At 48.4% G+C, this 8,066-nt stretch overlaps 1 protein-coding gene across 1 annotated transcript in view; it reads right to left on the minus strand.

The window, feature by feature from the left end:
* The window catches only part of OTOP1 (otopetrin 1), a 31,586-nt gene extending 23,526 nt beyond the window's left edge, over positions 1 to 8,060 (minus strand). The window contains exon 1 of the mRNA XM_008571475.1: positions 7,995 to 8,060. The gene's annotated coding sequence lies outside the window, so the exon portion shown is untranslated. The remainder of the gene's footprint in view (positions 1 to 7,994) is intronic.
* Between the last annotated feature and the right edge of the window lie 6 nt (positions 8,061 to 8,066).

Below are 8,066 nucleotides of genomic sequence, written 5' to 3' on the forward strand. Positions count from 1 at the left end.
GATGGATGGATAGTTGTATGGATGGGATGGTTAGATGAATGTATAGATGGATGGATGGATGGACCAGTGGGTGGATGGATGGATAGTTGTATGGATGGGATGGTTAGATGAATGTATAGATGGATGGATGGATGAATGGTTGGATGGATGGGTGGATGAATGGATGGATGGATGGATAGTTGTATGGATGGGATGGTTAGATGAATGTATAGATGGATGGATGGATGGATGGATGAATGGTTGGATGTATGGGTGGATGAATGGATGGATGGATAGATGGATGGTGGGTGGATGGGTGGATGGATGGGTGGGTGGATGGATGGGTGGATGGGTGGATGGATGGAAGGGTGGGTGGATGGATAAATGGTCAAGCATATAGATAAACTGATTAATAGGAGAGAAAAGATGAGAAGTTCAAGCAAATGGATGAAGATCAACTGCCTGGGAATGTATAATTTGCATGCTCTATAAAAACTTGTCATACAGAACAAGTATTTTGAGGGAAAATTCTTTTAAATATTAAACTATCTCTACAAGCCTGTAAGTTGGAGAAAGACTGGGTGAGAACCAGACAAGAAAAACCTTTCAAAGTTCTCATGATAATGAGATGAGAAAACAGGGAGGAAACAGGGAGGGGAAAAGGAGAAGCAAATGTATCCTAAAGGTCTTATCTCATTAGGTAGAAAGAAAGTGGGAGAAACAGCACCTTGGAGCAGGAAGCAGCATGACTTGCTGGAGGGAATGTGTGGTGCTGGGTCTTTGGGTAAGAATGGAGCAATGTGCATCTGATTGTGAGAGGAGGGTGAGAAGCTAGCTGCTAATGGAATAGAAAAGCACGATAAATTTTCCAAATGCTCAAAAAAGGCAACATGCAGAAAAGAAAAATGAAGGGATAATAATGCAAAATATATCATTATAATCATCATAAAGAAAAATGGCAATAATAAAGTCAGATATATAAATCATGACAATAAATTAGAATGATCTAAATCCTTGCATTAAGTAGTAAGCAAGGATGGAAAGACTGAATTAAAAACAAAACCTAGCTATCTGCTGTTTACATGAATCACACTGTTACATAAGTGATAAAGGTTGAAAATAAAGGCGTGGACGAGAAAGAATCAGGCAATGCAAATAAAAAGAAAATAGGAATGGCAATGCTAATGTCAGACAACATGGAATTTAAAGTTAATGTAATAAACAGGATAAAGAATCCTTCCACCTTTATTATTATATCTGATAAAAGACATGATGTACGAGAAAGATGTAACAGTCACGCATATGTCCAGATAGAACAGCTTTTGCTATTTAACTGCTACTAATAAAAAAAATAGAGTGAAAAACTTCAGAACTATACAGATCAAGCAGACAAAAATACAAAGAGTCAGGACGTAGAAGAATTGAATCACGTAAACAACAAAAGTGTTGGAAGTTCATAGAACATTGACAAAAATCGATGACGCTCTAAAAGACAGTAGATTATAGAATGATGGAAGCCAATTGCCTCGCCTCAAATCCTGTCTTCCACCACTCACTAGCCGACGCCCTTGGGCAACTACTTAATTTACTTGTGCCTCAGTTTCCTCATATGTAAAGTGTGGATGATGATACTAATGCTATCTCATAGGGGTACTGAGGAGAGTAAATAAGGCAAATAGAAGTTCTATAAATGAGGTAACATTATCATCATTATCATCTCATCACTCAACCATGAAGAAAAGCTTAATGAATTAGAACCAGTCAGAAAGTTAGCCAGCCATGTTACTTGAGAATAATCCAAAAATTGCCTAGGGTACCTACTAGTGTTGGAAGAGGGAGGACCCTTCCTCTGTGCTAAGCACCCAAATCCCTCTCAGGGTCTAGAATCCTGAATTGTAGGCTCATAGAGGTACAGGTCCCCACAAAGTTAGTCTCCATCTCCATGCCACACAAAGATGCTTCCCAACACATCATGACCAGTAGCAGCCATCTGGCCTCCACCTGGAGGTGCCGGGGACTGGGAGGTATCAGCTCTGAGTGTACCCTTCCATCACCAGCTGGTGCTTCTGCTGGAATGGTCCTCCTTATATTGAGCTGCGGTTAACCTCCCAGAACTGTCATCCTCTTCCCTGGAGCTTCTATCCTCTTCCCTCGTTCATCCATCCATCCATTCATTCTATTATTCAGCACATACTGATTGGCATGTACTACACGTTAGGTACTATGCCAGGAGCTCAGGATACAGTGGTGAGCAGATTCAACAGGGTCTCTGGCTTCGCAAGCTCACAATCTGGTTTAGCTCAATGAACAGTAATTGAATAATACAATCTCTTTCTTGATTAGTGTTAGGAAGAAAATGAACAGGATGCTATGAGAACATACAACCCAGGAACTGCACCTGGTCTGAAGGTATCAGGAAAGGCTTCCCACAAGAAGTAACTTTTGTTTGCTGAAAGCCAAAGGATGACCTGGTGCTGACAGGTACAAGGCTGTGGTATTTTCTGCACTGCAACATCTGCGTCCTTCTCTCTTGTGGACTGGGCGTCCTTCCACTCCTCCCACGGCCCTTCTCCTACAGGTGCCCATGAGATGCTCAAAGAGGACAAGACCCACATACAGTCTGACCTTTTTTCCAATCAATGCTAAACCTGCATCCATTCTGAGGCTGCCACATCCTCTTGTTGATGCTTAAATCCTGACATCATGTTTATATTTTCCATTAGACTGGAAATATCATCCAAAAAAACAAGTGTGTAAGAAAAGGCATGCAGTTAGGAAAGACTCTCCTATAGTGGCCCCAGGAGGGGTGATGGAATCACTGCTCCCTTTCATGAGGGAATTGCCTTCTGCACACTGATCGGCTCCTGGACTTTGCTGGGTGTCTCTGTCACACTAGGTTTTCTATATTCTGTGTATTCTTTTGAGCATTTGTTAAATTCAGGGCAGCTTCTTGAGCCCTTATATATTCTCCCTAAGTCCACTTGATCCCTAAGTGGTCTCCCAGCTTCTCGTCTTATTCCTCTCAAACCCAGGTCTCACTCTGCAGACAAAGTGATCATTCTGAAACGCAAATACAATCAGAACCCTCTCTTTCTTTAAAACCTTCTATGGCTCCCTATGACCCACAGGACAACACCAAGGTCTGAAGCCTGCCTTTTAGGGTTCTACATAACACAGATCCTGCCAGTGTCTCTGAACTCACTTCCAGATTCCAGCAAAAACAAAAAGTCCTACTAAACCCCAAATCCTCACCTCAAGGCTACTCTTCTGCCCACCCCAACCCGTGCGTCATAATACTGACTCTTTTATCCCACAATAATAATATATTTCTCTTACTGTGTGCCAGAGGCCATTCTAAGCACTGTATATGGACTAACTCACTGATTCTCAGAACAGCCCTTCATGACAGGCAGCATCACCCCCATTGTACAGATGAGAAAACCGAGGCAGAGAAGATAAGCTCCATGCCTTGCTCAGGGAGATGCTCCCAGCCATCATGCTCCACAACCCCTGGCTGTCTGCAGCATACTCACCCTCCCGTGTATGCCTCTATGCTGGGCCACGGCTGATCACCCTTCCACCCCAGAGCTCAGCCAGTGTCTGTGGAGTGGGCGCTCCATCCAGGCCACTGAGCGCAACAGAACCTAAGGTGCTGCCACAGCAACAGGTGTCTTTATGCCGTAGGCAGAGCTCCCTTCTCTGTTGCTCTCTGCAAGTTTCAAAGATCCTTCTGCTCAGTTAAGACAGAAGCAAAGGCAGCGAGGGATTTTTACCTTCTCTGTCACCTGTTAATATCATAACATCTGCTCCAAAGCAGGACCTCATCCCTATTCTGTTTCTCCCTCCCTTCAAATATTTCCAGTGATGGCAAGCTCAACCCTCCTCCTGAAGCCTTTTCTTTCAGCTTTCTGCCAGGTAAATGGGTGATAACAGCCACCTCAAGAACTGCTATCCCATTGAAAACATTATGGTAAGTGAAAGAAGCCAGTCACAAAAGACCGCACACTGTGTGATTCCATGTATAGGAACATCCAGAACAGAGAAGTCTGTAGAGACAGAAAGCAGGTTAGTGGTTGCCTCGGGCTGGAAGGACATGGGGAACGTAGACAGGTGAGAGGACAGGGTTTCTTTTTGAGAGGGCAAAATGTTCTAAAATTGTGGTGATGGTTGTACATATCTGTGCATGTACTTAAAACCATCAAATCACAAGCTTTTAATGGGTGACTTGTAGTGTGTGTGAACTATAACCCAGTAAAGCTGGGGCACAGTGACATAAGGTTCGTTACACCAGTGGCAGGGACAGAAGCCCAAAGAAACAAGGAGTGTCTGGGAGAGGCTGTGTCTGCAGAAGAGCGAGGCTGTAGAATTACAGCGAACGCCCCTTCTGAGGAGGAAAAGTAAAGTAAAGCCCAGACCTAGGAACCTGCTGCACCTGCCCTGAAGTCAGCAGGGCTTGGCTGGGGTCCCTCGGGCGGCGCTGACTGCTCCCCTCCTGGGGCACCAGCCTCTGCTGCATGATGGCACACGAGGCTTGGTAACCCCGAAGACCATCCTCTCCTGTTCCTCCTGAGTCCTGGCTGCCCTATCAGACTGGGGCCTCCCTGAGCATGGGGACCCGGTGCACTTTTGTGTCCTCCATCCTGGCTCCCTCTGTCTCCTCCTCCTCTGCTCTCTGCCACCGTCCCCCATGGCATCCCACCCTCAACTCACACACATGCACACACCACTTGGACCCATCCCTTCTGGCAACTTTCACTCTCTCACAGGGGACAGCCTGCTTCCAAAAATGATCACTATGTTCCTGACCTTCACCTCTACAGCTAGTGCTGCCACCACCCCTGGGCTGGTCTTGCACAGCAGCTCACGTGTGCCCCTTCACCGCTGGTCCCTTAAAGGCCAGTGAACGCAGTGCTCTGAGCAACCCACTGCCGGGGCAGCATGCAGTCGGCACGCTGGACACGGGCGTCACGCATCGCAGACTTGGGTGTGCCTCATCTTAAGGCAAAAGCTCACGTAGAAATCTGGGCTCGTAAAGGAAACAAATGTGGACAATGCTTGTAATGAGCCCAGCACTCCAAACGCACTCCATAAATGTAGCTATTACTCACGCCACCGTTCCCAAAACTTTGTGTTAAAACCACTTCTCTGGTTCTCTGGTCTTCAGACAGCACAGAAAGATGAAGGAAAACACAATAACAAAAACAAACAAAAAAAAAAACTGCAAAAAACTAACTTTACCATGCTGTCTTTTAAGTAGAATGGGAATGGAACAGAAACTGAAGCCTGGTATTGACTGGGATGAAATGGCTGTTCCCTGAGTTTTCATGTCACTGCACACACTGGCAGGCACGAGATAGGCTGCTGTCACTCCTTCTAGGAGAAATCAATCCCTTGACTCAGCACACAAAAGAGAACTCCTGATCCATCACTGCTACCTATTTTTTTAAGGAAGTCAACATTTTTTTGTTCCAAAGAAAGTTTTTGCTGCCTCATACCCAGGAAATGGGACAGAATATTTCCTGCTCAAAGATATGCCTCACAGCTCACACTAAGACCCAAAAACTTTCTCTGGAAAACCTCAGTGCCCAGAATCCCAGAGTGGCTCTTACTCAGAGCAGCAGACTTCTAAGACTGTCACCTGTGCCGGTTCAGGGCTAAGTTCCCTTGAGTCAAACCTGTCTTTCCAGCTGTGATTCCAGGGGAAACCTCAAACCCTGAGGGGTTGAACACACTTCCCCTTGACACCAGGGCGTCCCTCCCGTCGTCATAATCAGCCTCCTGCTTCTCTGATTAACCCACAGGAATGAACGGCCAGGGCTTTGCAAACTGCTTTCTCTCAGCATCTCCCAGCTCCTCCTGAGTGAAGTCGAGGCGGCTGGGACTCTCATGTCACTGAGGAGGAAACCAGGACCCAGAAAGGGGGAGGTGGTAGAGCCGAGACCTCAAGCCAAGCCTTCCAGGGCCCATGCCATCGCCACGACGATCCATCTTGCCTCATTTATTCCATCTCTACTTGGTGTCTAAAACACATCTCGAGAGTAACATGTCCACCAGAGAAACCTGGGTCCTGCGTCCCCAAGCCTGCTCCTCCCTGTGGCTTCCCAAACTAGGGAAGTGGCATGACCATTCACCCAATGACTCGGATGACAATGTGCGAAGTCATCCTGGAAGGGGGGGAAGGGGAATAGAAGGAAGGATACGGGAAGGAGGGAGAGGGAAAAGGAAGGGAAAGGGAAAGGGAGGAAGCAAGAAAGGAAGAGAGTAGTGAGAGAAAAAAGGGACAGGGAGGGAGGGAGGAGACAGAAGGAATGGGGAAGGAGGGAAGAAAGGACAGATGGAGAGCGGAAGGAGGGATGGACCAAAAAGAAGGCTTCCACCCCACGAGAGCATGGTAAAAAGCCTGTGGGTGCAATGTGTTTAGCCAGGGTAAATCAATACCCTAAAATAATATTTCCTGTCTTTGTTTATTTGTTTTATACAGCACTGGATTCACTTGCATTCACAGAGAGTCACAAAGCCATGACCCTCTCTAAAACAGCCACTCCAGGAATAGGAACTTGGGCCACCCTGGAGATGTGTCAAATTTTCCCAAAGGCAAAGAGAACTAGACACAGTCCCTGAGCCTAAGAAACCAGAATCTCATCTGGATGATAAGGCTCATATCCAAACAGTCATAATACGAAGCAGAGATTGACAAGGGCCAAAAGAGCTGTACAGAGACGGAGCCATGGTGGCCCACGGAGTGACGGGACATTCCCGCCAGGCACATGAACAGGACGTGCACCTGGGCAAGGCCTTCGAAGGGAACGTGGCTTTTGAAAGAGAATCATTGTGCGCTGGGCACGCTCCCTGTGCCCGCAGTCACTGGAGCCTGCCCAGTGTGATTCCCATTCTGCAGATGCTGAAACTGGGGCAGGCGGGCGGGGTGGGAGGGGAGGGCAAATAACTAGCCCAAGGTCATGCATGCAAGGAAAGTGGAAGCCACACTCTAATGGCGATCTAAATTCAGGTCTATTGCGAGAATCGAGTGGCCTGAACCACATGGTGTGAAATGCACGGGCCTCTCCCATAAGCCTTCTCAGGCAGTGGCTTTCTCCACAACCCCACTCCCTGCCACCTCTTCCCTGTGACCTGCATCCTGTCTGTCTCCCTTTCCAGAGTGGCAGCGCCTTGATGAGGGAGAGTTCCTGTGTTGACGACTGCAATCACTGTGCGTGAGTACCTAGGGAGTGCTTGTATCCCCCGTGCACCCACGCACCCACTACTCTCTTCCTGCCACCTCATTTCCTCCATGCCAGGCCCCGAGATGGCTCTAGGACTATGACAAGCATCACAGAGTTCCCCCGGGGGGTGGAGGGGACGGAGGGTGAACAAAAACAGTGTCTACCCAGGGCACAGTGAGGGGTGGTGGAGCATGGTCAGAACCACAAAGTGGGGGAAGTCAGAAAAGCTTCCCTGTGGAGGATGAGGTCAGCCTGAGCCCTGTCTTGGAGAGCAGAAGGGTAGGTGGGAGGGTGGGAAAGGCATTCCAGGAAGAGGGAACAGAATACGCAAAGGCCTGGAGCATAGGAACTGTAAGTCTTCGAGAATGACTGGAGCACAGGATGAGGGCAAAGAAGGGGATACAACAAAAGAGGCCATTTGGGCCCAGATCTGAGAAGGCCGTGGGTGGGTTCCAGGAGAGGAAGTGTGGCGTCCGTCAAGGGGTCAGGAAAACCCACGCACAGCTTGAAGCCAGGGAAAGACGTGAGGAAGTTTTTGCAACTGTAGCTCTCAGGGTGGAACCTAAGGCAAGAGCCCGAAGGCAGACGGGAGGCCTGCAACGACCCAGGCTTCAGAAAGATAAAGAGAGGAGGAAGGGCAGATGGGAGAGCCCGGAAAGACGCGCAGAAAGACAGAGACAGAAAAAGTCTGCAGGCAAGAGGCCAGAGGAGGAAAGGGCGCGTGCGGAGATGCTGCTGGGCTGCGGCTGGCGGGCGGCAGGCGGGGCCGCACTCGCCCGGAGCCGGACTCACCGCGGAGCCAGCGGGCGCCGGCGTGCGTGTCCTTGAGGCGGATGAGGCGGCGGTGCGCGTAGCTGCGGCCCA

Source organism: Galeopterus variegatus, unplaced genomic scaffold, assembly GCF_000696425.1.
Source record: "Galeopterus variegatus unplaced genomic scaffold, G_variegatus-3.0.2 Scaffold689, whole genome shotgun sequence".
Classification (NCBI taxonomy): Eukaryota; Metazoa; Chordata; class Mammalia; order Dermoptera; family Cynocephalidae; genus Galeopterus; species Galeopterus variegatus.